At 41.1% G+C, this 27,539-nt stretch overlaps 19 non-coding genes across 19 annotated transcripts; 9 read left to right on the forward strand and 10 right to left on the reverse strand.

Moving 5' to 3' along the window:
- Positions 1-404: 404 nt before the first annotated feature.
- trnar-ccu (transfer RNA arginine (anticodon CCU)) lies at positions 405-477 on the reverse strand. The gene has a single exon. It is a non-coding gene; the product is annotated as a tRNA-Arg (tRNA).
- A 1,386-nt stretch (positions 478-1,863) lies between these two features.
- trnaw-cca (transfer RNA tryptophan (anticodon CCA)) lies at positions 1,864-1,935 on the forward strand. Its single transcript has one exon. It is a non-coding gene; the product is annotated as a tRNA-Trp (tRNA).
- Positions 1,936-2,587: 652 nt separating this feature from the next.
- Positions 2,588-2,660, reverse strand: trnar-ccu (transfer RNA arginine (anticodon CCU)). Its single transcript has one exon. It is a non-coding gene; the product is annotated as a tRNA-Arg (tRNA).
- Positions 2,661-4,046: 1,386 nt separating this feature from the next.
- Positions 4,047-4,118, forward strand: trnaw-cca (transfer RNA tryptophan (anticodon CCA)). Its single transcript has one exon. It is a non-coding gene; the product is annotated as a tRNA-Trp (tRNA).
- A 7,906-nt stretch (positions 4,119-12,024) lies between these two features.
- Positions 12,025-12,097, reverse strand: trnar-ccu (transfer RNA arginine (anticodon CCU)). Its single transcript has one exon. It is a non-coding gene; the product is annotated as a tRNA-Arg (tRNA).
- Positions 12,098-13,483: 1,386 nt separating this feature from the next.
- trnaw-cca (transfer RNA tryptophan (anticodon CCA)) lies at positions 13,484-13,555 on the forward strand. The gene has a single exon. It is a non-coding gene; the product is annotated as a tRNA-Trp (tRNA).
- A 653-nt stretch (positions 13,556-14,208) lies between these two features.
- trnar-ccu (transfer RNA arginine (anticodon CCU)) lies at positions 14,209-14,281 on the reverse strand. Its single transcript has one exon. It is a non-coding gene; the product is annotated as a tRNA-Arg (tRNA).
- Positions 14,282-15,667: 1,386 nt separating this feature from the next.
- On the forward strand, positions 15,668-15,739 carry trnaw-cca (transfer RNA tryptophan (anticodon CCA)). Its single transcript has one exon. It is a non-coding gene; the product is annotated as a tRNA-Trp (tRNA).
- A 653-nt stretch (positions 15,740-16,392) lies between these two features.
- Positions 16,393-16,465, reverse strand: trnar-ccu (transfer RNA arginine (anticodon CCU)). Its single transcript has one exon. It is a non-coding gene; the product is annotated as a tRNA-Arg (tRNA).
- Positions 16,466-17,851: 1,386 nt separating this feature from the next.
- Positions 17,852-17,923, forward strand: trnaw-cca (transfer RNA tryptophan (anticodon CCA)). The gene has a single exon. It is a non-coding gene; the product is annotated as a tRNA-Trp (tRNA).
- A 653-nt stretch (positions 17,924-18,576) lies between these two features.
- trnar-ccu (transfer RNA arginine (anticodon CCU)) lies at positions 18,577-18,649 on the reverse strand. Its single transcript has one exon. It is a non-coding gene; the product is annotated as a tRNA-Arg (tRNA).
- A 1,386-nt stretch (positions 18,650-20,035) lies between these two features.
- On the forward strand, positions 20,036-20,107 carry trnaw-cca (transfer RNA tryptophan (anticodon CCA)). The gene has a single exon. It is a non-coding gene; the product is annotated as a tRNA-Trp (tRNA).
- A 653-nt stretch (positions 20,108-20,760) lies between these two features.
- Positions 20,761-20,833, reverse strand: trnar-ccu (transfer RNA arginine (anticodon CCU)). The gene has a single exon. It is a non-coding gene; the product is annotated as a tRNA-Arg (tRNA).
- A 1,386-nt stretch (positions 20,834-22,219) lies between these two features.
- trnaw-cca (transfer RNA tryptophan (anticodon CCA)) lies at positions 22,220-22,291 on the forward strand. The gene has a single exon. It is a non-coding gene; the product is annotated as a tRNA-Trp (tRNA).
- Positions 22,292-22,944: 653 nt separating this feature from the next.
- Positions 22,945-23,017, reverse strand: trnar-ccu (transfer RNA arginine (anticodon CCU)). The gene has a single exon. It is a non-coding gene; the product is annotated as a tRNA-Arg (tRNA).
- Positions 23,018-24,403: 1,386 nt separating this feature from the next.
- trnaw-cca (transfer RNA tryptophan (anticodon CCA)) lies at positions 24,404-24,475 on the forward strand. The gene has a single exon. It is a non-coding gene; the product is annotated as a tRNA-Trp (tRNA).
- A 653-nt stretch (positions 24,476-25,128) lies between these two features.
- trnar-ccu (transfer RNA arginine (anticodon CCU)) lies at positions 25,129-25,201 on the reverse strand. The gene has a single exon. It is a non-coding gene; the product is annotated as a tRNA-Arg (tRNA).
- A 1,386-nt stretch (positions 25,202-26,587) lies between these two features.
- On the forward strand, positions 26,588-26,659 carry trnaw-cca (transfer RNA tryptophan (anticodon CCA)). Its single transcript has one exon. It is a non-coding gene; the product is annotated as a tRNA-Trp (tRNA).
- A 653-nt stretch (positions 26,660-27,312) lies between these two features.
- Positions 27,313-27,385, reverse strand: trnar-ccu (transfer RNA arginine (anticodon CCU)). The gene has a single exon. It is a non-coding gene; the product is annotated as a tRNA-Arg (tRNA).
- Between the last annotated feature and the right edge of the window lie 154 nt (positions 27,386-27,539).

Consider the following 27,539-nt stretch of genomic DNA (forward strand, 5'->3'; position numbering starts at 1 on the left):
GTAGCATGGCCTTAAGACAAAGTTAGGTGCTTGCCTAATATTGACTCGGTCTATTGTGCACTGTTACAAACTTTAACCACACAACTTGAAAAAAAAAACAGTTGAGGAGATCCAAGTTTGTTCACTTGTAGATTGTATGTGGAACAGTTGGCTTCTGACTAATGCACAGTTGTAAGTTGGGTTAGGCTGTTGACCAGGGATGTTTTCTGCTGAGTGTGGGAGAAAGCCAATAAATAGTTTGAGCAGCACTTTTGGATTAATTTGGAATCATTTTAATAAGGGAGAGGAGTTGGAGAATGTTGGATTTGACACACAAACAGGGTTGGTGAAGGAAGAAGTTCATGTGCAGAATTTCACTTAGAATCAATGACTTTCTTTATAATGAAGAGCTGCAACATTTGAAGCACCTCAGAGGGGACTTGAACCCCCAATCCCTGGCTTAGGAGGCCAGTGCCTTATCCATTAGGCCACTGAGGCTTGACAACTATGTTCACACATGAAAGAGTTGGTGTCATTTAACTCCGACAGGCCACTGACAACAATGACTAAATTCTGCTTCATGGTCACTTTTAAAACCATTGGTACTTTGTGTTTTGAAAAAGCCGCGACCAATAAGTCACTATCAAATCCCAGTCCTTGACTGGTCAATGTTCCACTTTGTAAGATTTGACGCTCATTCAATGGCCGTGCGTCTTGTGCGTGGAGCCCTATAACGATTATAAAAAAACATGCTTCGCGATGCGTGTTGAAACAGTTTTCAACGACTTAGCCCAAAATGTGCATACAAGTGCGTTGGTACAGGCGTTTCATTGGAAGTGGTCGTGTTCCACTTCTAGGTCTTACAGAACTTGAAAGAGGGATGTACAGCATGCAGTTTTATCCACAACTAGCCCATAGGAGGGCTAACTCTACTTTTTGAACAAACTTTTCACAACGGCACCAAGGCATCCTTACAAATAAAGAGAAAACAATCAAGATACAAACGACATCCAGCCGCACGCACTAAAGGGAAGGGTATGTTGTATCTGCTGGACGCTGTCGACAAATACAGCTGAGGTCAAAAACTCTCACCATGCTACTACATACACACCAGGCATGGGATGAATGTGTGTTCCAGAGTCCGTTTGAATGTAGTAGGAGTCTCCACATGCCTTTAGGCTAATGTTCAAATGCATAAAAGTGAATCTGGACAATGGCCATGCTGTTAGTGTGGTATTGTTCACACAATCGCACACATCAGGGGTATGTTTTGATCCAATATTAGCTCATAGTTGGTAGCAACCAATAGTAGTCAATGGTTATCCAGCCAATGCCCTTGAACTGTCAAAAAGCTCCAGATGGTGTAAATTTTCTTGCTGTTCTGATATGGAGCAAACATGAACACCACTTCTCTATTTGAACCCACTTTCTTGACTCTTTGTCATCTTTCATCTCGTAGTCTTACTTAAAGAAGGCTGACATTTCAACTATAGCTTTTCTGTTGTGACTTTTTCCTTTCTTGAAAAGGAGACTGTTTTCTTGATGCTGACTTGTACCTCTTGAGAAAAACGACACAGTTCCTAGTTGAAAAGTTACAGTTAGACAATAGTAGAGACGATGAAGAAAAGGCCAAGAAAAACCACTGACATGAACTACAGACGAAAAGACCTAGTCACATAACAGCGATCAAAGAAACTACAGTGAATGAGAAAAAGGCATTACAAGTTATGAAGTCAGTGGGATTCTGACCCTTAGAAAATAATTTGAAAAAAAACATAAACATGCCTGTTGTGTAGTGACCTTGAAAAATTTGGCCAGCACTGAAGAAAGAGCCAAAAAGGGTCAAAATCTTGCCAGTAGAATGTGTTTACAGATATTGAAAAGGACTCTGTGGCGCAATGGTAGCGCGTCTGACTCCAGATCAGAAGGTTGTGTGTTCAAATCACATCAGGGTCATTGTTTAACACTTGTGCTATCTGATGCACTTTGATGTTGGGATTTGGGTCATCTAGACAGTGTGCTGAGCCTTTTTCTTCAATGATTTGTGATCTTCACTGGTTTCCATGGATTACAGGAAATCCCTTTCACCTTTATCCACCTTTGTCATGGTAGGGAAAACACGTCAATTTAAGGCCAAGGTCATAGGATAGCACAAGGGTGCATCTGTGCAGAGCGCAAGCTGCGACTCTTTGGATTGCTGACGTTGTAGCATGGCCTTAAGACAAAGTTAGGTGCTTGCCTAATATTGACTCGGTCTATTGTGCACTGTTACAAACTTTAACCACACAACTTGAAAAAAAAACAGTTGAGGAGATCCAAGTTTGTTCACTTGTAGATTGTATGTGGAACAGTTGGCTTCTGAGTAATGCACAGTTGTAAGTTGGGTTAGGCTGTTGACCAGGGATGTTTTCTGCTGAGTGTGGGAGAAAGCCAATAAATAGTTTGAGCAGCACTTTTGGATTAATTTGGAATCATTTTATTAAGGGAGAGGAGTTGGAGAATGCTGGAATTGACACACAAACAGGGTTGGTGAAGGAAGAAGCTCATGTGCAGAATTTCACTTAGAATCAATGACTTTCTTTATAATGAAGAGCTGCAACATTTGAAGCACCTCAGAGGGGACTTGAACCCCCAATCCCTGGCTTAGGAGGCCAATGCCTTATCCATTAGGCCACTGAGGCTTGACAACTATGTTCACACATGAAAGAGTTGGTGTCATTTAACTCCGACAGGCCACTGACAACAATGACTAAATTCTGCTTCATGGTCACTTTTAAAACCATTGGTACTTTGTGTTTCGAAAAAGCCGCGACCAATAAGTCACTATCAAATCCCAGTCCTTGACTGGTCAATGTTCCACTTTGTAAGATTTGACGCTCATTCAATGGCCGTGCGTCTTGTGCGTGGAGCCCTAAAACGATTATAAAAAAACATGCTTCGCGATGCGTGTTGCAACAGTTTTCAACGACTTAGCCCAAAATGTGCATACAAGTGCGTTGGTACAGGCGTTTCATTGGAAGTGGTCGTGTTCCACTTCTAGGTCTTACAGAACTTGAAAGAGGGATGTACAGCATGCAGTTTTATCCACAACTAGCCCATAGGGGGGCTAACTCTACTTTTTGAACAAACTTTTCACAACGGCACCAAGGCATCCTTACAAATAAAGAGAAAACAATCAAGATACAAACGACATCCAGCCGCACGCACTAAAGGGAAGGGTATGTTGTATCTGCTGGACACTGTGGACAAATACAGCTGAGGTCAAAAACTCTCACCATGCTACTACATACACACCAGGCATGGGATGAATGTGTGTTCCAGAGTCCGTTTGAATGTAGTAGGAGTCTCTACATGCCTTTAGGCTAATGTTCAAATGCATAAAAGTGAATCTGGACAATGGCCATGCTGTTAGTGTGGTATTGTTCACACAATCGCACACATCAGGGGTATGTTTTGATCCAATATTAGCTCATAGTTGGTAGCAACCAATAGTAGTCAATGGTTATCCAGCCAATGCCCTTGAACTGTCAAAAAGCTCCATATGGTGTAAATTTTCTTGCTGTTCTGATATGGAGCAAACATGAACACCACTTCTCTATTTGAACCCACTTTCTTGGCTCTTTGTCATCTTTCATCTCGTAGTCTTACTTAAAGAAGGCTGACATTTCAACTATAGCTTTTCTGTTGTGACTTTTTCCTTTCTTGAAAAGGAGACTGTTTTCTTGATGCTGACTTGTACCTCTTGAGAAAAACGACACAGTTCCTAGTTGAAAAGTTACAGTTAGACAATAGTAGAGACGATGAAGAAAAGGCCAAGAAAAACCACTGACATGAACTACAGACGAAAAGACCTAGTCACATAACAGCGATCAAAGAAACTACAGTGAATGAGAAAAAGGCATTACAAGTTATGAAGTCAGTGGGATTCTGACCCTTAGAAAATAATTTGAAAAAAAACCTAAACATGCCTGTTGTGTAGTGACCTTGAGAAATTTGGCCAGCACTGAAGAAAGAGCAAAAAAGGGTCAAAATCTTGCCAGTAGAATGTGTTTACAGATATTGAAAAGGACTCTGTGGCGCAATGGTAGCGCGTCTGACTCCAGATCAGAAGGTTGTGTGTTCAAATCACATCAGGGTCATTGTTTAACACTTGTGCTATCTGATGCACTTTGATGTTGGGATTTGGGTCATCTAGACAGTGTGCTGAGCCTTTTTCTTCAATGATTTGTGATCTTCACTGGTTTCCATGGATTACAGGAAATCCCTTTCACTTTTATCCACCTTTGTCATGGTAGGGAAAACACGTCAATTTAAGGCCAAGGTCATAGGATAGCACAACGGTACATCTGTGCAGAGCGCAAGCTGCGACTCTTTGGATTGCTGACGTTGTAGCATGGCCTTAAGACAAAGTTAGGTGCTTGCCTATTATTGACTCGGTCTATTGTGCACTGTTACAAACTTTAACCACACAACTTGAAAAAAAAAACAGTTGAGGAGATCCAAGTTTGTTCACTTGTAGATTGTATGTGGAACAGTTGGCTTCTGAGTAATGCACAGTTGTAAGTTGGGTTAGGCTGTTGACCAGGGATGTTTTCTGCTGAGTGTGGGAGAAAGCCAATAAATAGTTTGAGCAGCACTTTTGGATTAATTTGGAATCATTTTAATAAGGGAGAGGAGTTGGAGAATGTTGGATTTGACACACAAACAGGGTTGGTGAAGGAAGAAGTTCATGTGCAGAATTTCACTTAGAATCAATGACTTTCTTTATAATGAAGAGCTGTGTAAAGTTATCTTTGTTAAACTTTCTTCTTCATTGCACTTTCTTGTTTCTTTCATTTCAATCTTGAATCCAAACTCAATGAACGACAAGAGACTGTCTTACTCGTTTGAATGGCTCTGTAGAGGTGCCAACGATGCCATCCATACCAACAACGGTAAAACAACCGTATGGCTCCGCCGTCCATTCATTTATTGAAGAATTCACCAGCCGTACATTGCATTAAACCCAAAAACATTTCCTGTATATAAACGGAAGTTACTGACTTCAAAATAAAAGCATAAATTGTTCTTTAAAATTAAATTATGACATCGCTGGCAATAAACTATAAATGTGTCACATAAATGGCGCTTACATTCCGGCCCCTAATTGTTAATGCTTAACTTAACAATTACCATAACATTAAGCGACAATTAACGTCAAGTTCAAAAATACAATAAGCTTAACTTGTTTCAAAATAATCTTTGTCAAACATAGCTAAACCAGTATTGTCAAAAGAAGTTCAACAGATTGCATCAAAAACATCAAGAAACAAAACAAATTGAAGCATTTTAGTTACAATCCAAACAATAATGTTTACTCATCCATTTCAAGCAACAAACACAGCTTAGTCACTGGTCTTTCCAACACACTACTTTTAGTCCTAACAAAAACACGTCTGACAAGTCCATTTGAGTCAGAGATTGTCTTTTCAACTTTTCCCATCAACCAGGAGTTTCTTGGAGCACTATCATCAACTATAAGCACAACATCTCCACACTTCAGATTTCTCCTGGTCCTTAACCACTTCTGTCTCTCTTGCAACAGTGGAAGATACTCCTTTGTCCAACGCTTCCAAAAGATATCAGATAAATACTGTATCTGCTTCCATCTTCTTCTGGCATACACATCCTCTTTGCAAAATATGCCTGGTGGCAAATGTGGTTGTCCTTTCAGCAGAAGTAAATGGTTTGGTGTGAGTGCCTCCAAATCATTGATGTCATTTGACACTCTTGTTATGGGCCTGCCATTAACAATTGCCTCAACTTCACATAGCAAAGTCTGAAGGCGCTCATCATCAAGAGTCTGTTGTTTTAGGATTTGGTTGAGGATTCTTCTCACAGAACGAATCTGTCTTTCCCAAATGCCTCCAAAGTGTGAGCCTGATGGTGGGTTGAATATCCATGTGATGTTCTTTTGCACAAGCATCTTTGAGATTTTTGCATGATTCCAATTTTTTATGGCTTCACGCATTTCCTTTTCCGCACTCACAAGATTTGTGCCGTTGTCTGATCTCAGGATAGATACTTGACCTCTCCTTGCAATGAATCTTCTGATGGCATTTATGCAAGAATCAGTGTCAAGTGAGTGTGCCATTTCAATATGAATCGCTCTAACAGTGAGACACGTAAAAATCACTCCATATCTTTTTACAGTGCTTCTACCACACTTTACATCAAAAGGTCCAAAATAGTCCATTCCAACATTAGAGAAGGGAGGCTTGTCTGGAACCAAACGATCTTGAGGCAAATTGGCCATTCTTTGCTGTCCAGGCTTTGATAATACTCTTTTGCATGTAACACACTTTGAGAGTATTTTTCTGATTGCAGAATCTGCTTGTGGAATCCAAAACTTTTCTCTCAGCCGTGAAAGTGTGTAATTCCTCCCACTGTGTCCCGTTTCCTCATGTATCCCCCTGAGGATCAGCGTAGACACATGGTGGTCTTTCGGAAGAATCACAGGATGCTTAGCATCTGCCGGCAGAGCAGACAATTGCAACCTTCCTCCTACTCTCAAGATTCCATCATGCACAACAGGATCAAGCTTGATTATATGGCTACTCCCTTTTAGTTTCTCGCCTTTCTGAAGAGACAGAAATTCTTGACTGAAGTGTTGACGTTGACAGCACTTAATAATCTCAAGTTCTCCTTCTGCAACATCACCAGCTGTGAGCAAAGATCCTTTAATTGCTGACTTGAACTTCTGCAATTGTTTGTCGACAGCTTCAACTGATCTTTCTTTGTTCCCTTCGTCGTTCACTTGTGATAACAGATGCTTGCGATGTCTGCTAATCTTGAGAAGTAACTGCTTAAATTTCAGAAACCATGACATTGCTCTTTTCAATTTGTGCCACTCTGAGTAATGACAAAACAGCTTGTTTAGCAGATCCTCGCTAACATTTGTAGCATTCACATTGACTTGTCTTTTAATCTCAACATCATCGTAAGTCACATCTTTCATGTCTGGTGACACTGGCCAATATTTCTTGTCTTTTGAAAGATAGTCTGGCCCATTGATCCATTCTTGACAATTTATGAAAGAATCTGCACTTAATCCCCTTGAAGCGTGGTCTGCGGGATTCAACTCAGAGTTCACATACATCCACTGATTTGGCTTGGTGTTTTCTCTGATTAGTGATACTCTGTTTGCAACAAATGTTTTGAATCTGATGTTTTCACTGGCAATGTACTTTAAAACTGTGGTACTGTCAGTCCAAAACAATGATTCTTCTAGTGGCATTTGTAACTCCTTTTTCATGAGTTTGTCCATCTTCACAGCCACTGTGGCAGCTGTCAGTTCCAGTCGTGGAATTGTTGTTTGTTTAAGAGGTGACACTCTTGATTTGCCAATGATGAAAGAACAATGGATTTCAACTCTTTCATTCATCACTCGAAGGTAGGTCACTACTCCATAACCTTTCTCACTTGCATCAGCAAAATGATGAAGTTGTGCAGAGATGATTTGTCCAAATTTAGCAGGTTTCAGACACCTGTTCATTACAAACCCATCAAGCTTTGCCAGATCTGAAAGCCACACTTGAAACCTCTGTGCCAGTTCTGGTGGAAGGTTTTCATCCCAGGAGATTTTTTTACAGCACAATTCTTGTAGGATCATTTTTGCTGGAAGAATAACTGGTGACAAAAATCCTAAAGGGTCATACATTGCACTCACAAATGACAAAATGCCTCGTCTTGTCTGTGACACACTCTTTGGATTTAACCTGATCTTAAATATGTCAAGTTCTGCACACCAGTTTACTCCAAGGACCCTTTCATCAGGCAAAGGATCGTTGCACAAGTCCATGTCTTTAACTTCCTTAGCACGTTCTTTTTCAGGAATCGAAGCAAGAACTGCTCTGTTGTTAGTCATCCATTTGGTAATGTGGAACCCACCACTCTTACACAAATCTGTAAGGTCTTTAACCATGTTACATGCCTGAATTTCATCTGACACAGATATGAGGCAATCATCCACATAAAAATTGTTTATGATTGCATTCACTGCAGCAGGTGCCATCAAGCCTTTAGCATCCTCAGCTGTCTTCCTCAATGCAAAGTTTGCACAGCTGGGTGAGGAGGTTGCACCGAACAAATGCACAACCATCTTGTAATCTTGTAATGGCTGGTTTATGTTTCCCTCCGGCCACCACAAAAATCTCAAAAGGTCACTGTCTTCTGGTGGCACTCGCACCTGGTGATACATAGCCTCTACATCAGACATTAAAGCAATGTTGTCGTGTCTAAATCTTGTCAATACGCCCAAAAGACTGTTTGTCAGGTCAGGGCCTTGCAACAATTCTGTGTTCAATGAAACTCCTTGATACGATGATGCACAGTCAAATACGACTCTAAGTTTTTTCTTTTGAGGATGGTACACCCCATGATGAGGTATGTACCAAACTCTGTTCTTTTCTTTGTTGCTGGTGGTCAAACTGTCTTTCTCTTGTACCTTCACAGCATAACCTTTAGCCAACAGATCAGATATAAACTCCTTGTACTCTATGTAAAAATCCTGGTTTCTGAGGAACTTTCTCTTCAAATTTTCTGCTCTTTGTACAACAACGCTGCGATTGTTTGGCATCTTTAGATTTTTGTTTCTTAGAGGAAGACCTATGCTGTAATGTCCATCAATCTTTGTACATGTCTCGTTTACAGAATTTATAAATTTAATGTCTTCCCATGACATTTCCTGCTTCTCATCACAGGCCTTTTCTGGGAAATCATGATTAAACTGTTGAATCAGCAGATCTTCAACTGTTGCAATAGAGATGCGGTTGACTGAAACACAGTGATCCTTCTCAGATGAACTGTTGGTGTTGCCATCTCTGAGAGGACCATTAATAACCCAACCCAGCACTGTTCGAACTGCATATGGACCATTGTCTACACTGTGAATAATTTCCCATGGTTCCATTGCTTTGTATATATCACATCCAATCAAAAGACCAACATCTGCTTGTACATTGGGCAACTGAACTCCATGAAGATGTGGCCATCTTTCCAAATCTTGTTGCAATGGGATGTTTTCTTTAGACACTGGAATGTCTGAGTGAGTGTAAATGTCAGGTAGGTCAATGTAAATGCTTTCTTTTAAACCACATACTTGCAAACCGGAGAGATGGTAACTTGGTGTTAACTTCTCTTGACCCATCGTTCGAAGCAGAATTTGAGTTTTCCTACCTTCTATGCCAAGTTGTCTCATCAATTTCTCAGAGCAGAAGGTGGCTTGGCTTCCATTGTCCAAGAATGCATACGTTGATATTGTCTTGCTGCCTTTCTTCAATTTAACGTACACAGGCACAATTGACAAAACTCTGTTGTCTTTTCCGGCCCCAGTAGCACCACATGTTCCACTTGAGATGTTTGTCATTTCACTGCTTGATGTGTCCTCAGATGTTTTTTGGTTGTTCTTTACAATTTCATGATCATCATCCTTTGAAAAGTGAAGCATTGTGGGATGCCTTTTGGCGCACTTATCACATGAAGCCCTCTTTTTACAGTATTTGCTTAAATGTCCTGGGGTCAAACATCCAAAGCACAGACCATGTTCCTTGAGGAATTCTAACCTTTCATTGTAGGGCTTGCTCTGAATTTTGTAACACTCTGTTAATGCATGTTGCTTCTCACAGTAAGCACATGGCTTCTGAAATGCATTCCAGGTGAGATGACTTGAACCTTTAGCAACTTCAGGACATTTTTCTTTCACAGCTGGTACAACACTTGTAGCAAATGAGCTTCCTTTTGGCCTGGATGTTCGAATAATTTTCTCATTGACATAAGGTTTAACTTTATCTTCGGTGCCCTTAATGTCTCCAAAAACTGGATCAGCAGCAATTTTTGCTTGTCTGTTTACAAACTTGGCAAGGTCTGAAAACTTTGCTCTTCTTCCAGTTGCCTCTTGTATATCAAATGCTGATACTCTCCACATTTCTCTCATCTTGTAAGGCAACTTTGAAATGATGGTTCTGAGATTTGTAGGATGTTCAAGCTCTTGAAGATGACAAATATCTTGCATTGCATTGTTGCACCCAGTTAAAAACAAAGAGTAACTTTGAAGAGCCTTGGAGTCATCTGGTTTAATTTGTGGCCAAGTAAAGGCTCTGTTCATATATGCAGTTGCAATCTTAAGCTCATTTCCATAATGATGGTAAAGTAACTTCCTTGCTTCTAGGTAGCCATGTTGTGAGTTCATATGCTGACAGCTTCTAACCAAGTCTCTTGGCTCACCTCTGGTAAACAGCTCAAGGTAATACAGCCTGTCAGTATCACTGTCAGTCTTATCATGAATAGTATGATCAAATGCTCTTATGAAGGGTTGAAATTCCAGTGGGTCTCCACTGAACACAGGGATGTCTCTCTGTGGCAACTGTGACTGTTTATGCTGCTTGACTAGCATCTCAGTGATGTCATTTTGTTTTAGCATAACTTCACACAAACTCACTGGAACATTTGACTGCTCTATGGTGTTGGAATCACTACTTTGAAAAAGATTTGTGTTTAACTGAGCCGAATTCTGGTGGCTTGCAGGAACACTTTGAATGCTTGGCATCTGATTGTCCATCAAACTTACTTTAGCAGTGATTGCAGGATCTTTCCAAGTTTCATGTTCACACTCTTCAAGCACCTTTATTTTGGCTGTAGATTCAGCAATAGCTGTCTCAATCTCTAGTTGTTCTCTTTTTGTCTTCAATTTGCACTCTTCGATGTCCAGTGCCTGTCTCTGTTTCAGTGATGCTGCACGTGCAAGCAAAGCCGCCCGTTCTGCTTGAGCCTTGTGACGTGCAGATGATACTGATGACACTCTAGAGGATCTTGATGAACGTCCACTTATAACTGATCCACTGATACAGGAAATTGATTTCCTTTTTACATTTGAATCAGTTACTGAAACACTATCATCTGGACTCACATCTTCTTGATAATTTTGTTGAGTTAATCTTTTCCATTTTTCAGCTTCAGCCAATAGATCGCAAATTTGCTTCTGTTTTGGATGGAACCAAAACTCTTGGTCCGAGTCCTTTTCATCATCAGGCAAAAACTTAAGAACTTGGTTATTTGCATGAATAAATTCGTTCAATAATTTTGAGCACTCCTTTAAATGTTCTTCGACAAGTTTTAAGTTCTCGTCATTTTTCATTAACTCTGCAATCTTATTTGTTTTTGATGTCAGTTGTGACAGTTTTGCTCTTCTTGCACCAATGCATCTAGTAATTTGCTCCTCCAGTCCCTTTTCTGTGTATCGTTGCTCCCTCTTGTGGCTGCTTCTGCTACTGCAGCTCCTTGTTCCTGCGCGTGAAACGTGACTGCCGTCCTCCATGACAATGAACTCTTTTAGTCTTTCTTCAGCAACTTGAGAAAACTGGTCTATGACACAAAACTCTTCGAGCTTTCATAAAAATGTCATCTTATGAAGACCAAATATTTCAGCAGCTGTATTTTCAAGGCAAGCAGAGTTTCATGCAGTCTTAGCTAGTGACACTGTTAGCAATAGCATCACTTCGATGTCCACGCAGTCATTGAATGCCTCATATCGTGGCGACTTCAAACACTATTTAACTTTCGTGTAATTTCTCAGCTCTGTGTGGTCTTTAGCGAGGAAACAGACGTCTTGCTTCGGAGCAGAAGGTTGTTTTACTTAATGTAAAGTTATCTTTGTTAAACTTTCTTCTTCATTGCACTTTCTTGTTTCTTTCATTTCAATCTTGAATCCAAACTCAATGAACGACAAGAGACTGTCTTACTCGTTTGAATGGCTCTGTAGAGGTGCCAACGATGCCATCCATACCAACAACGGTAAAACAACCGTATGGCTCCGCCGTCCATTCATTTATTGAAGAATTCACCAGCCGTACATTGCATTAAACCCAAAAACATTTCCTGTATATAAACGGAAGTTACTGACTTCAAAATAAAAGCATAAATTGTTCTTTAAAATTAAATTATGACATCGCTGGCAATAAACTATAAATGTGTCAGATAAATGGCGCTTACAAGCTGCAACATTTGAAGCACCTCAGAGGGGACTTGAACCCCCAATCCCTGGCTTAGGAGGCCAGTGCCTTATCCATTGGGCCACTGAGGCTTGACAACTATGTTCACACATGAAAGAGTTGGTGTCATTTAACTCCGACAGGCCACTGACAACAATGACTAAATTCTGCTTCATGGTCACTTTTAAAACCATTGGTACTTTGTGTTTCGAAAAAGCCGCGACCAATAAGTCACTATCAAATCCCAGTCCTTGACTGGTCAATGTTCCACTTTGTAAGATTTGACGCTCATTCAATGGCCGTGCGTCTTGTGCGTGGAGCCCTAAAACGATTATAAAAAAACATGCTTCGCGATGCGTGTTGCAACAGTTTTCAACGACTTAGCCCAAAATGTGCATACAAGTGCGTTGGTACAGGCGTTTCATTGGAAGTGGTCGTGTTCCACTTCTAGGTCTTACAGAACTTGAAAGAGGGATGTACAGCATGCAGTTTTATCCACAACTAGCCCATAGGGGGGCTAACTCTACTTTTTGAACAAACTTTTCACAACGGCACCAAGGCATCCTTACAAATAAAGAGAAAACAATCAAGATACAAACGACATCCAGCCGCACGCACTAAAGGGAAGGGTATGTTGTATCTGCTGGACACTGTGGACAAATACAGCTGAGGTCAAAAACTCTCACCATGCTACTACATACACACCAGGCATGGGATGAATGTGTGTTCCAGAGTCCGTTTGAATGTAGTAGGAGTCTCTACATGCCTTTAGGCTAATGTTCAAATGCATAAAAGTGAATCTGGACAATGGCCATGCTGTTAGTGTGGTATTGTTCACACAATCGCACACATCAGGGGTATGTTTTGATCCAATATTAGCTCATAGTTGGTAGCAACCAATAGTAGTCAATGGTTATCCAGCCAATGCCCTTGAACTGTCAAAAAGCTCCAGATGGTGTAAATTTTCTTGCTGTTCTGATATGGAGCAAACATGAACACCACTTCTCTATTTGAACCCACTTTCTTGGCTCTTTGTCATCTTTCATCTCGTAGTCTTACTTAAAGAAGGCTGACATTTCAACTATAGCTTTTCTGTTGTGACTTTTTCCTTTCTTGAAAAGGAGACTGTTTTCTTGATGCTGACTTGTACCTCTTGAGAAAAACGACACAGTTCCTAGTTGAAAAGTTACAGTTAGACAATAGTAGAGACGATGAAGAAAAGGCCAAGAAAAACCACTGACATGAACTACAGACGAAAAGACCTAGTCACATAACAGCGATCAAAGAAACTACAGTGAATGAGAAAAAGGCATTACAAGTTATGAAGTCCGTGGGATTCTGACCCTTAGAAAATAATTTGAAAAAAAACATAAACATGCCTGTTGTGTAGTGACCTTGAGAAATTTGGCCAGCACTGAAGAAAGAGCAAAAAAGGGTCAAAATCTTGCCAGTAGAATGTGTTTACAGATATTGAAAAGGACTCTGTGGCGCAATGGTAGCGCGTCTGACTCCAGATCCGAAGGTTGTGTGTTCAAATCACATCAGGGTCATTGTTTAACACTTGTGCTATCTGATGCACTTTGATGTTGGGATTTGGGTCATCTAGACAGTGTGCTGAGCCTTTTTCTTCAATGATTTGTGATCTTCACTGGTTTCCATGGATTACAGGAAATCCCTTTCACCTTTATCCACCTTTGTCATGGTAGGGAAAACACGTCAATTTAAGGCCAAGGTCATAGGATAGCACAAGGGTGCATCTGTGCAGAGCGCAAGCTGCGACTCTTTGGATTGCTGACGTTGTAGCATGGCCTTAAGACAAAGTCAGTCGCTTGCCTATTATTGACTCAGTCTATTGTGCACTGTTACAAACTTTAACCACGCAACTTGAAAAAAAAAACAGTTGAGGAGATCCAAGTTTGTTCACTTGTAGATTGTATGTGGAACAGTTGGCTTCTGAGTAATGCACAGTTGTAAGTTGGGTTAGGCTGTTGACCAGGGATGTTTTCTGCTGCGTGTGGGAGAAAGCCAATAAACAGTTTGAGCAGCACTTTTGGATTAATTTGGAATCATTATAATAAGGGAGAGGAGTTGGAGAATGCTGGAATTGACACACAAACAGGGTTGGTGAAGGAAGAAGCTCATGTGCAGAATTTCACTTAGAAACAATGACTTTCTTTATAATGAAGAGCTGCAACATTTGAAGCACCTCAGAGGGGACTTGAACCCCCAATCCCTGGCTTAGGAGGCCAGTGCCTTATCCATTAGGCCACTGAGGCTTGACAACTATGTTCACACATGAAAGAGTTGGTGTCATTTAACTCCGACAGGCCACTGACAACAATGACTAAATTCTGCTTCATGGTCACTTTTAAAACCATTGGTACTTTGTGTTTTGAAAAAGCCGCGACCAATAAGTCACTATCAAATCCCAGTCCTTGACTGGTCAATGTTCCACTTTGTAAGATTTGACGCTCATTCAATGGCCGTGCGTCTTGTGCGTGGAGCCCTAAAACGATTATAAAAAAACATGCTTCGCGATGCGTGTTGCAACAGTTTTCAACGACTTAGCCCAAAATGTGCATACAAGTGCGTTGGTACAGGCGTTTCATTGGAAGTGGTCGTGTTCCACTTCTAGGTCTTACAGAACTTGAAAGAGGGATGTACAGCATGCAGTTTTATCCACAACTAGCCCATAGGGGGGCTAACTCTACTTTTTGAACAAACTTTTCACAACGGCACCAAGGCATCCTTACAAATAAAGAGAAAACAATCAAGATACAAACGACATCCAGCCGCACGCACTAAAGGGAAGGGTATGTTGTATCTGCTGGACACTGTGGACAAATACAGCTGAGGTCAAAAACTCTCACCATGCTACTACATACACACCAGGCATGGGATGAATGTGTGTTCCAGAGTCCGTTTGAATGTAGTAGGAGTCTCTACATGCCTTTAGGCTAATGTTCAAATGCATAAAAGTGAATCTGGACAATGGCCATGCTGTTAGTGTGGTATTGTTCACACAATCGCACACATCAGGGGTATGTTTTGATCCAATATTAGCTCATAGTTGGTAGCAACCAATAGTAGTCAATGGTTATCCAGCCAATGCCCTTGAACTGTCAAAAAGCTCCAGATGGTGTAAATTTTCTTGCTGTTCTGATATGGAGCAAACATGAACACCACTTCTCTATTTGAACCCACTTTCTTGGCTCTTTGTCATCTTTCATCTCGTAGTCTTACTTAAAGAAGGCTGACATTTCAACTATAGCTTTTCTGTTGTGACTTTTTCCTTTCTTGAAAAGGAGACTGTTTTCTTGATGCTGACTTGTACCTCTTGAGAAAAACGACACAGTTCCTAGTTGAAAAGTTACAGTTAGACAATAGTAGAGACGATGAAGAAAAGGCCAAGAAAAACCACTGACATGAACTACAGACGAAAAGACCTAGTCACATAACAGCGATCAAAGAAACTACAGTGAATGAGAAAAAGGCATTACAAGTTAGGAAGTCAGTGGGATTCTGACCCTTAGAAAATAATTTGAAAAAAAACATAAACATGCCTGTTGTGTAGTGACCTTGAGAAATTTGGCCAGCACTGAAGAAAGAGCAAAAAAGGGTCAAAATCTTGCCAGTAGAATGTGTTTTCAGATATTGAAAAGGACTCTGTGGCGCAATGGTAGCGCGTCTGACTCCAGATCAGAAGGTTGTGTGTTCAAATCACATCAGGGTCATTGTTTAACACTTGTGCTATCTGATGCACTTTGATGTTGGGATTTGGGTCATCTAGACAGTGTGCTGAGCCTTTTTCTTCAATGATTTGTGATCTTCACTGGTTTCCATGGATTACAGGAAATCCCTTTCACCTTTATCCACCTTTGTCATGGTAGGGAAAACACGTCAATTTAAGGCCAAGGTCATAGGATAGCACAAGGGTGCATCTGTGCAGAGCGCAAGCTGCGACTCTTTGGATTGCTGACGTTGTAGCATGGCCTTAAGACAAAGTCAGTCGCTTGCCTATTATTGACTCAGTCTATTGTGCACTGTTACAAACTTTAACCACACAACTTGAAAAAAAAAACAGTTGAGGAGATCCAAGTTTGTTCACTTGTAGATTGTATGTGGAACAGTTGGCTTCTGAGTAATGCACAGTTGTAAGTTGGGTTAGGCTGTTGACCAGGGATGTTTTCTGCTGCGTGTGGGAGAAAGCCAATAAACAGTTTGAGCAGCACTTTTGGATTAATTTGGAATCATTATAATAAGGGAGAGGAGTTGGAGAATGCTGGAATTGACACACAAACAGGGTTGGTGAAGGAAGAAGCTCATGTGCAGAATTTCAATTAGAATCAATGACTTTCTTTATAATGAAGAGCTGCAACATTTGAAGCACCTCAGAGGGGACTTGAACCCCCAATCCCTGGCTTAGGAGGCCAGTGCCTTATCCATTAGGCCACTGAGGCTTGACAACTATGTTCACACATGAAAGAGTTGGTGTCATTTAACTCCGACAGGCTACTGACAACAATGACTAAATTCTGCTTCATGGTCACTTTTAAAACCATTGGTACTTTGTGTTTTGAAAAAGCCGCGACTAATAAGTCACTATCAAATCCCAGTCCTTGACTGGTCAATGTTCCACTTTGTAAGATTTGACGCTCATTCAATGGCCGTGCGTCTTGTGCGTGGAGCCCTAAAACGATTATAAAAAAACATGCTTCGCGATGCGTGTTGCAACAGTTTTCAACGACTTAGACCAAAATGTGCATACAAGTGCGTTGGTACAGGCGTTTCATTGGAAGTGGTCGTGTTCCACTTCTAGGTCTTACAGAACTTGAAAGAGGGATGTACAGCATGCAGTTTTATCCACAACTAGCCCATAGGGGGGCTAACTCTACTTTTTGAACAAACTTTTCACAACGGCACCAAGGCATCCTTACAAATAAAGAGAAAACAATCAAGATACAAACGACATCCAGCCGCACGCACTAAAGGGAAGGGTATGTTGTATCTGCTGGACACTGTGGACAAATACAGCTGAGGTCAAAAACTCTCACCATGCTACTACATACACACCAGGCATGGGATGAATGTGTGTTCCAGAGTCCGTTTGAATGTAGTAGGAGTCTCTACATGCCTTTAGGCTAATGTTCAAATGCATAAAAGTGAATCTGGACAATGGCCATGCTGTTAGTGTGGTATTGTTCACACAATCGCACACATCAGGGGTATGTTTTGATCCAATATTAGCTCATAGTTGGTAGCAACCAATAGTAGTCAATGGTTATCCAGCCAATGCCCTTGAACTGTCAAAAAGCTCCAGATGGTGTAAATTTTCTTGCTGTTCTGATATGGAGCAAACATGAACACCACTTCTCTATTTGAACCCACTTTCTTGGCTCTTTGTCATCTTTCATCTCGTAGTCTTACTTAAAGAAGGCTGACATTTCAACTATAGCTTTTCTGTTGTGACTTTTTCCTTTCTTGAAAAGGAGACTGTTTTCTTGATGCTGACTTGTACCTCTTGAGAAAAACGACACAGTTCCTAGTTGAAAAGTTACAGTTAGACAATAGTAGAGACGATGAAGAAAAGGCCAAGAAAAACCACTGACATGAACTACAGACGAAAAGACCTAGTCACATAACAGCGATCAAAGAAACTACAGTGAATGAGAAAAAGGCATTACAAGTTAGGAAGTCAGTGGGATTCTGACCCTTAGAAAATAATTTGAAAAAAAACATAAACATGCCTGTTGTGTAGTGACCTTGAGAAATTTGGCCAGCACTGAAGAAAGAGCAAAAAAGGGTCAAAATCTTGCCAGTAGAATGTGTTTACAGATATTGAAAAGGACTCTGTGGCGCAATGGTAGCGCGTCTGACTCCAGATCAGAAGGTTGTGCGTTCAAATCACATCAGGGTCATTGTTTAACACTTGTGCTATCTGATGCCCTTTGATGTTGGGATTTGGGTCATCTAGACAGTGTGCTGAGCCTTTTTCTTCAATGATTTGTGATCTTCACTGGTTTCCATGGATTACAGGAAATCCCTTTCACCTTTATCCACCTTTGTCATGGTAGGGAAAACACGTCAATTTAAGGCCAAGGTCATAGGATAGCACAATGGTACATCTGTGCAGAGCGCAAGCTGCGACTCTTTGGATTGCTGACGTTGTAGCATGGCCTTAAGACAAAGTTAGGTGCTTGCCTAATATTGACTCGGTCTATTGTGCACTGTTACAAACTTTAACCACACAACTTGAAAAAAAAAACAGTTGAGGAGATCCAAGTTTGTTCACTTGTAGATTGTATGTGGAACAGTTGGCTTCTGAGTAATGCACAGTTGTAAGTTGGGTTAGGCTGTTGACCAGGGATGTTTTCTGCTAAGTGTGGGAGAAAGCCAATAAATAGTTTGAGCAGCACTTTTGGATTAATTTAGAATCATTTTAATAAGGGAGAGGAGTTGGAGAATGCTGGAATTGACACACAAACAGGGTTGGTGAAGGAAGAAGCTCATGTGCAGAATTTCACTTAGAATCAATGACTTTCTTTATAATGAAGAGCTGCAACATTTGAAGCACCTCAGAGGGGACTTGAACCCCGAATCCCTGGCTTAGGAGGCCAGTGCCTTATCCATTAGGCCACTGAGGCTTGACAACTATGTTCACACATGAAAGAGTTGGTGTCATTTAACTCCGACAGGCCACTGACAACAATGACTAAATTCTGCTTCATGGTCACTTTTAAAACCATTGGTACTTTGTGTTTTGAAAAAGCCGCGACCAATAAGTCACTATCAAATCCCAGTCCTTGACTGGTCAATGTTCCACTTTGTAAGATTTGACGCTCATTCAATGGCCGTGCGTCTTGTGCGTGGAGCCCTAAAACGATTATAAAAAAACATGCTTCGCGATGCGTGTTGCAACAGTTTTCAACGACTTAGCCCAAAATGTGCATACAAGTGCGTTGGTACAGGCGTTTCATTGGAAGTGGTCGTGTTCCACTTCTAGGTCTTACAGAACTTGAAAGAGGGATGTACAGCATGCAGTTTTATCCACAACTAGCCCATAGGGCGGCTAACTCTACTTTTTGAACAAACTTTTCACAACGGCACCAAGGCATCCTTACAAATAAAGAGAAAACAATCAAGATACAAACAACATCCAGCCGCACGCACTAAAGGGAAGGGTATGTTGTATCTGCTGGACACTGTGGACAAATACAGCTGAGGTCAAAAACTCTCACCATGCTACTACATACACACCAGGCATGGGATGAATGTGTGTTCCAGAGTCCGTTTGAATGTAGTAGGAGTCTCTACATGCCTTTAGGCTAATGTTCAAATGCATAAAAGTGAATCTGGACAATGGCCATGCTGTTAGTGTGGTATTGTTCACACAATCGCACACATCAGGGGTATGTTTTGATCCAATGTTAGCTCATAGTTGGTAGCAACCAATAGTAGTCAATGGTTATCCAGCCAATGCCCTTGAACTGTCAAAAAGCTCCAGATGGTGTAAATTTTCTTGCTGTTCTGATATGGAGCAAACATGAACACCACTTCTCTATTTGAACCCACTTTCTTGGCTCTTTGTCATCTTTCATCTCGTAGTCTTACTTAAAGAAGGCTGACATTTCAACTATAGCTTTTCTGTTGTGACTTTTTCCTTTCTTGAAAAGGAGACTGTTTTCTTGATGCTGACTTGTACCTCTTGAGAAAAACGACACAGTTCCTAGTTGAAAAGTTACAGTTAGACAATAGTAGAGACGATGAAGAAAAGGCCAAGAAAAACCACTGACATGAACTACAGACTAGAAGACCTAGTCACATAACAGCGATCAAAGAAACTACAGTGAATGAGAAAAAGGCATTACAAGTTAGGAAGTCAGTGGGATTCTGACCCTTAGAAAATAATTTGAAAAAAAACATAAACATGCCTGTTGTGTAGTGACCTTGAGAAATTTGGCCAGCACTGAAGAAAGAGCAAAAAAGGGTCAAAATCTTGCCAGTAGAATGTGTTTTCAGATATTGAAAAGGACTCTGTGGCGCAATGGTAGCGCGTCTGACTCCAGATCAGAAGGTTGTGTGTTCAAATCACATCAGGGTCATTGTTTAACACTTGTGCTATCTGATGCACTTTGATGTTGGGATTTGGGTCATCTAGACAGTGTGCTGAGCCTTTTTCTTCAATGATTTGTGATCTTCACTGGTTTCCATGGATTACAGGAAATCCCTTTCACCTTTATCCACCTCTGTCATGGTAGGGAAAACACGTCAATTTAAGGCCAAGGTCATAGGATAGCACAAGGGTACATCTGTGCAGAGCGCAAGCTGCGACTCTTTGGATTGCTGACGTTGTAGCATGGCCTTAAGACAAAGTTAGGTGCTTGCCTATTATTGACTCAGTCTATTGTGCACTGTTACAAACTTTAACCACACAACTTGAAAAAAAAAACAGTTGAGGAGATCCAAGTTTGTTCACCTGTAGATTGTATGTGGAACAGTTGGCTTCTGAGTAATGCACAGTTGTAAGTTGGGTTAGGCTGTTGACCAGGGATGTTTTCTGCTGAGTGTGGGAGAAAGCCAATAAATAGTTTGAGCAGCACTTTTGGATTAATTTAGAATCATTTTAATAAGGGAGAGGAGTTGGAGAATGCTGGAATTGACACACAAACAGGGTTGGTGAAGGAAGAAGCTCATGTGCAGAATTTCACTTTGAATCAATGACTTTCTTTATAATGAAGAGCTGCAACATTTGAAGCACCTCAGAGGGGACTTGAACCCCCAATCCCTGGCTTAGGAGGCCAGTGCCTTATCCATTAGGCCACTGAGGCTTGACAACTATGTTCACACATGAAAGAGTTGGTGTCATTTAACTCCGACAGGCCACTGACAACAATGACTAAATTCTGCTTCATGGTCACTTTTAAAACCATTGGTACTTTGTGTTTTGAAAAAGCCGCGACCAATAAGTCACTATCAAATCCCAGTCCTTGACTGGTCAATGTTCCACTTTGTAAGATTTGACGCTCATTCAATGGCCGTGCGTCTTGTGCGTGGAGCCCTAAAACGATTATAAAAAAACATGCTTCGCGATGCGTGTTGCAACAGTTTTCAACGACTTAGCCCAAAATGTGCATACAAGTGCGTTGGTACAGGCGTTTCATTGGAAGTGGTCGTGTTCCACTTCTAGGTCTTACAGAACTTGAAAGAGGGATGTACAGCATGCAGTTTTATCCACAACTAGCCCATAGGGCGGCTAACTCTACTTTTTGAACAAACTTTTCACAACGGCACCAAGGCATCCTTACAAATAAAGAGAAAACAATCAAGATACAAACGACATCCAGCCGCACGCACTAAAGGGAAGGGTATGTTTTATCTGCTGGACACTGTGGACAAATACAGCTGAGGTCAAAAACTCTCACCATGCTACTACATACACACCAGGCATGGGATGAATGTGTGTTCCAGAGTCCGTTTGAATGTAGTAGGAGTCTCTACATGCCTTTAGGCTAATGTTCAAATGCATAAAAGTGAATCTGGACAATGGCCATGCTGTTAGTGTGGTATTGTTCACACAATCGCACACATCAGGGGTATGTTTTGATCCAATATTAGCTCATAGTTGGTAGCAACCAATAGTAGTCAATGGTTATCCAGCCAATGCCCTTGAACTGTCAAAAAGCTCCAGATGGTGTAAATTTTCTTGCTGTTCTGATATGGAGCAAACATGAACACCACTTCTCTATTTGAACCCACTTTCTTGGCTCTTTGTCATCTTTCATCTCGTAGTCTTACTTAAAGAAGGCTGACATTTCAACTATAGCTTTTCTGTTGTGACTTTTTCCTTTCTTGAAAAGGAGACTGTTTTCTTGATGCTGACTTGTACCTCTTGAGAAAAACGACACAGTTCCTAGTTGAAAAGTTACAGTTAGACAATAGTAGAGACGATGAAGAAAAGGCCAAGAAAAACCACTGACATGAACTACAGACGAAAAGACCTAGTCACATAACAGCGATCAAATAAACTACAGTGAATGAGAAAAAGGCATTACAAGTTAGGAAGTCAGTGGGATTCTGACCCTTAGAAAATAATTTGAAAAAAAACATAAACATGCCTGTTGTGTAGTGACCTTGAGAAATTTGGCCAGCACTGAAGAAAGAGCAAAAAAGGGTCAAAATCTTGCCAGTAGAATGTGTTTTCAGATATTGAAAAGGACTCTGTGGCGCAATGGTAGCGCGTCTGACTCCAGATCAGAAGGTTGTGTGTTCAAATCACATCAGGGTCATTGTTTAACACTTGTGCTATCTGATGCACTTTGATGTTGGGATTTGGGTCATCTAGACACTGTGCTGAGCTTTTTTCTTCAATGATTTGTGATCTTCACTGGTTTCCATGGATTACAGGAAATCCCTTTCACCTTTATCCACCTTTGTCATGGTAGGGAAAACACGTCAATTTAAGGCCAAGGTCATAGGATAGCACAAGGGTGCATCTGTGCAGAGCGCAAGCTGCGACTCTTTGGATTGCTGACGTTGTAGCATGGCCTTAAGACAAAGTCAGTTGCTTGCCTATTATTGACTCAGTCTATTGTGCACTGTTACAAACTTTAACCACACAACTTGAAAAAAAGAACAGTTGAGGAGATCCAAGTTTGTTCACTTGTAGATTGTATGTGGAACAGTTGGCTTCTGAGTAATGCACAGTTGTAAGTTGGGTTAGGCTGTTGACCAGGGATGTTTTCTGCTGCGTGTGGGAGAAAGCCAATAAACAGTTTGAGCAGCACTTTTGGATTAATTTGGAATCATTATAATAAGGGAGAGGAGTTGGAGAATGCTGGAATTGACACACAAACAGGGTTGGTGAAGGAAGAAGCTCATGTGCAGAATTTCACTTTGAATCAATGACTTTCTTTATAATGAAGAGCTGCAACATTTGAAGCACCTCAGAAGGGACTTGAACCCCCAATCCCTGGCTTAGGAGGCCAGTGCCTTATCCATTAGGCCACTGAGGCTTGACAACTATGTTCACACATGAAAGAGTTGGTGTCATTTAACTCCGACAGGCCACTGACAACAATGACTAAATTCGGCTTCATGGTCACTTTTAAAACCATTGGTACTTTGTGTTTTGAAAAAGCCGCGACCAATAAGTCACTATCAAATCCCAGTCCTTGACTGGTCAATGTTCCACTTTGTAAGATTTGACGCTCATTCAATGGCCGTGCGTCTTGTGCGTGGAGCCCTATAACGATTAAAAAAAAACATGCTTCGCGATGCGTGTTGAAACAGTTTTCAACGACTTAGCCCAAAATGTGCATACAAGTGCGTTGGTACAGGCGTTTCATTGGAAGTGGTCGTGTTCCACTTCTAGGTCTTACAGAACTTGAAAGAGGGATGTACAGCATGCAGTTTTATCCACAACTAGCCCATAGGAGGGCTAACTCTACTTTTTGAACAAACTTTTCACAACGGCACCAAGGCATCCTTACAAATAAAGAGAAAACAATCAAGATACAAACGACATCCAGCCGCACGCACTAAAGGGAAGGGTATGTTGTATCTGCTGGACACTGTGGACAAATACAGCTGAGGTCAAAAACTCTCACCATGCTACTACATACACACCAGGCATGGGATGAATGTGTGTTCCAGAGTCCGTTTGAATGTAGTAGGAGTCTCTACATGCCTTTAGGCTAATGTTCAAATGCATAAAAGTGAATCTGGACAATGGCCATGCTGTTAGTGTGGTATTGTTCACACAATCGCACACATCAGGGGTATGTTTTGATCCAATATTAGCTCATAGTTGGTAGCAACCAATAGTAGTCAATGGTTATCCAGCCAATGCCCTTGAACTGTCAAAAAGCTCCAGATGGTGTAAATTTTCTTGCTGTTCTGATATGGAGCAAACATGAACACCACTTCTCTATTTGAACCCACTTTCTTGGCTCTTTGTCATCTTTCATCTCGTAGTCTTACTTAAAGAAGGCTGACATTTCAACTATAGCTTTTCTGTTGTGACTTTTTCCTTTCTTGAAAAGGAGACTGTTTTCTTGATGCTGACTTGTACCTCTTGAGAAAAACGACACAGTTCCTAGTTGAAAAGTTACAGTTAGACAATAGTAGAGACGATGAAGAAAAGGCCAAGAAAAACCACTGACATGAACTACAGACGAAAAGACCTAGTCACATAACAGCGATCAAATAAACTACAGTGAATGAGAAAAAGGCATTACAAGTTAGGAAGTCAGTGGGATTCTGACCCTTAGAAAATAATTTGAAAAAAAACATAGACATGCCTGTTGTGTAGTGACCTTGAGAAATTTGGCCAGCACTGAAGAAAGAGCAAAAAAGGGTCAAAATCTTGCCAGTAGAATGTGTTTACAGATATTGAAAAGGACTCTGTGGCGCAATGGTAGCGCGTCTGACTCCAGATCAGAAGGTTGTGTGTTCAAATCACATCAGGGTCATTGTTTAACACTTGTGCTATCTGATGCACTTTGATGTTGGGATTTGGGTCATCTAGACACTGTGCTGAGCTTTTTTCTTCAATGATTTGTGATCTTCACTGGTTTCCATGGATTACAGGAAATCCCTTTCACCTTTATCCACCTTTGTCATGGTAGGGAAAACACGTCAATTTAAGGCCAAGGTCATAGGATAGCACAAGGGTGCATCTGTGCAGAGCGCAAGCTGCGACTCTTTGGATTGCTGACGTTGTAGCATGGCCTTAAGACAAAGTCAGTTGATTGCCTATTATTGACTCAGTCTATTGTGCACTGTTACAAACTTTAACCACACAACTTGAAAAAAAAAACAGTTGAGGAGATCCAAGTTTGTTCACTTGTAGATTGTATGTGGAACAGTTGGCTTCTGAGTAATGCACAGTTGTAAGTTGGGTTAGGCTGTTGACCAGGGATGTTTTCTGCTGCGTGTGGGAGAAAGCCAATAAACAGTTTGAGCAGCACTTTTGGATTAATTTGGAATCATTATAATAAGGGAGAGGAGTTGGAGAATGCTGGAATTGACACACAAACAGGGTTGGTGAAGGAAGAAGCTCATGTGCAGAATTTCACTTTGAATCAATGACTTTCTTTATAATGAAGAGCTGCAACATTTGAAGCACCTCAGAGGGGACTTGAACCCCCAATCCCTGGCTTAGGAGGCCAGTGCCTTATCCATTAGGCCACTGAGGCTTGCCAACTATGTTCACACATGAAAGAGTTGGTGTCATTTAACTCCGACAGGCCACTGACAACAATGACTAAATTCGGCTTCATGGTCACTTTTAAAACCATTGGTACTTTGTGTTTTGAAAAAGCCGCGACCAATAAGTCACTATCAAATCCCAGTCCTTGACTGGTCAATGTTCCACTTTGTAAGATTTGACGCTCATTCAATGGCCGTGCGTCTTGTGCGTGGAGCCCTAAAACGATTCTAAAAAAACATGCTTCGCGATGCGTGTTGAAACAGTTTTCAACGACTTAGCCCAAAATGTGCATACAAGTGCGTTGGTACAGGCGTTTCATTGGAAGTGGTCGTGTTCCACTTCTAGGTCTTACAGAACTTGAAAGAGGGATGTACAGCATGCAGTTTTATCCACAACTAGCCCATAGGAGGGCTAACTCTACTTTTTGAACAAACTTTTCACAACGGCACCAAGGCATCCTTACAAATAAAGAGAAAACAATCAAGATACAAACGACATCCAGCCGCACGCACTAAAGGGAAGGGTATGTTGTATCTGCTGGACACTGTGGACAAATACAGCTGAGGTCAAAAACTCTCACCATGCTACTACATACACACCAGGCATGGGATGAATGTGTGTTCCAGAGTCCGTTTGAATGTAGTAGGAGTCTCTACATGCCTTTAGGCTAATGTTCAAATGCATAAAAGTGAATCTGGACAATGGCCATGCTGTTAGTGTGGTATTGTTCACACAATCGCACACATCAGGGGTATGTTTTGATCCAATATTAGCTCATAGTTGGTAGCAACCAATAGTAGTCAATGGTTATCCAGCCAATGCCCTTGAACTGTCAAAAAGCTCCAGATGGTGTAAATTTTCTTGCTGTTCTGATATGGAGCAAACATGAACACCACTTCTCTATTTGAACCCACTTTCTTGGCTCTTTGTCATCTTTCATCTCGTAGTCTTACTTAAAGAAGGCTGACATTTCAACTATAGCTTTTCTGTTGTGACTTTTTCCTTTCTTGAAAAGGAGACTGTTTTCTTGATGCTGACTTGTACCTCTTGAGAAAAACGACACAGTTCCTAGTTGAAAAGTTACAGTTAGACAATAGTAGAGACGATGAAGAAAAGGCCAAGAAAAACCACTGACATGAACTACAGACGAAAAGACCTATTCACATAACAGCGATCAAATAAACTACAGTGAATGAGAAAAAGGCATTACAAGTTAGGAAGTCAGTGGGATTCTGACCCTTAGAAAATAATTTGAAAAAAAACATAGACATGCCTGTTGTGTAGTGACCTTGAGAAATTTGGCCAGCACTGAAGAAAGAGCCAAAAAGGGTCAAAATCTTGCCAGTAGAATGTGTTTACAGATATTGAAAAGGACTCTGTGGTGCAATGGTAGCGCGTCTGACTCCAGATCAGAAGGTTGTGTGTTCAAATCACATCAGGGTCATTGTTTAACACTTGTGCTATCTGATGCACTTTGATGTTGGGATTTGGGTCATCTAGACAGTGTGCTGAGCCTTTTTCTTCAATGATTTGTGATCTTCACTGGTTTCCATGGATTACAGGAAATCCCTTTCACCTTTATCCACCTCTGTCATGGTAGGGAAAACACGTCAATTTAAGGCCAAGGTCATAGGATAGCACAAGGGTACATCTGTGCAGAGCGCAAGCTGCGACTCTTTGGATTGCTGACGTTGTAGCATGGCCTTAAGACAAAGTTAGGTGCTTGCCTATTATTGACTCAGTCTATTGTGCACTGTTACAAACTTTAACCACACAACTTGAAAAAAAAAACAGTTGAGGAGATCCAAGTTTGTTCACCTGTAGATTGTATGTGGAACAGTTGGCTTCTGAGTAATGCACAGTTGTAAGTTGGGTTAGGCTGTTGACCAGGGATGTTTTCTGCTGAGTGTGGGAGAAAGCCAATAAATAGTTTGAGCAGCACTTTTGGATTAATTTGGAATCATTTTAATAAGGGAGAGGAGTTGGAGAATGCTGGAATTGACACACAAACAGGGTTGGTGAAGGAAGAAGCTCATGTGCAGAATTTCACTTAGAATCAATGACTTTGTTTATAATGATGAGCTGCAACATTTGAAGCACCTCGGAGGGGACTTGAACCCCCAATCCCTGGCTTAGGAGGCCAGTGCCTTATCCATTAGGCCACTGAGGCTTGACAACTATGTTCACACATGAAAGAGTTGGTGTCATTTAACTCCGACAGGCCACTGACAACAATGACTAAATTCTGCTTCATGGTCACTTTTAAAACCATTGGTACTTTGTGTTTTGAAAAAGCCGCGACCAATAAGTCACTATCAAATCCC

This window comes from Oryzias latipes, chromosome 23 (assembly GCF_053564925.1).
Source record: "Oryzias latipes strain Hd-rR chromosome 23, Olatipes_Hd-rR_3.1".
NCBI lineage: Eukaryota > Metazoa > Chordata > Actinopteri > Beloniformes > Adrianichthyidae > Oryzias > Oryzias latipes.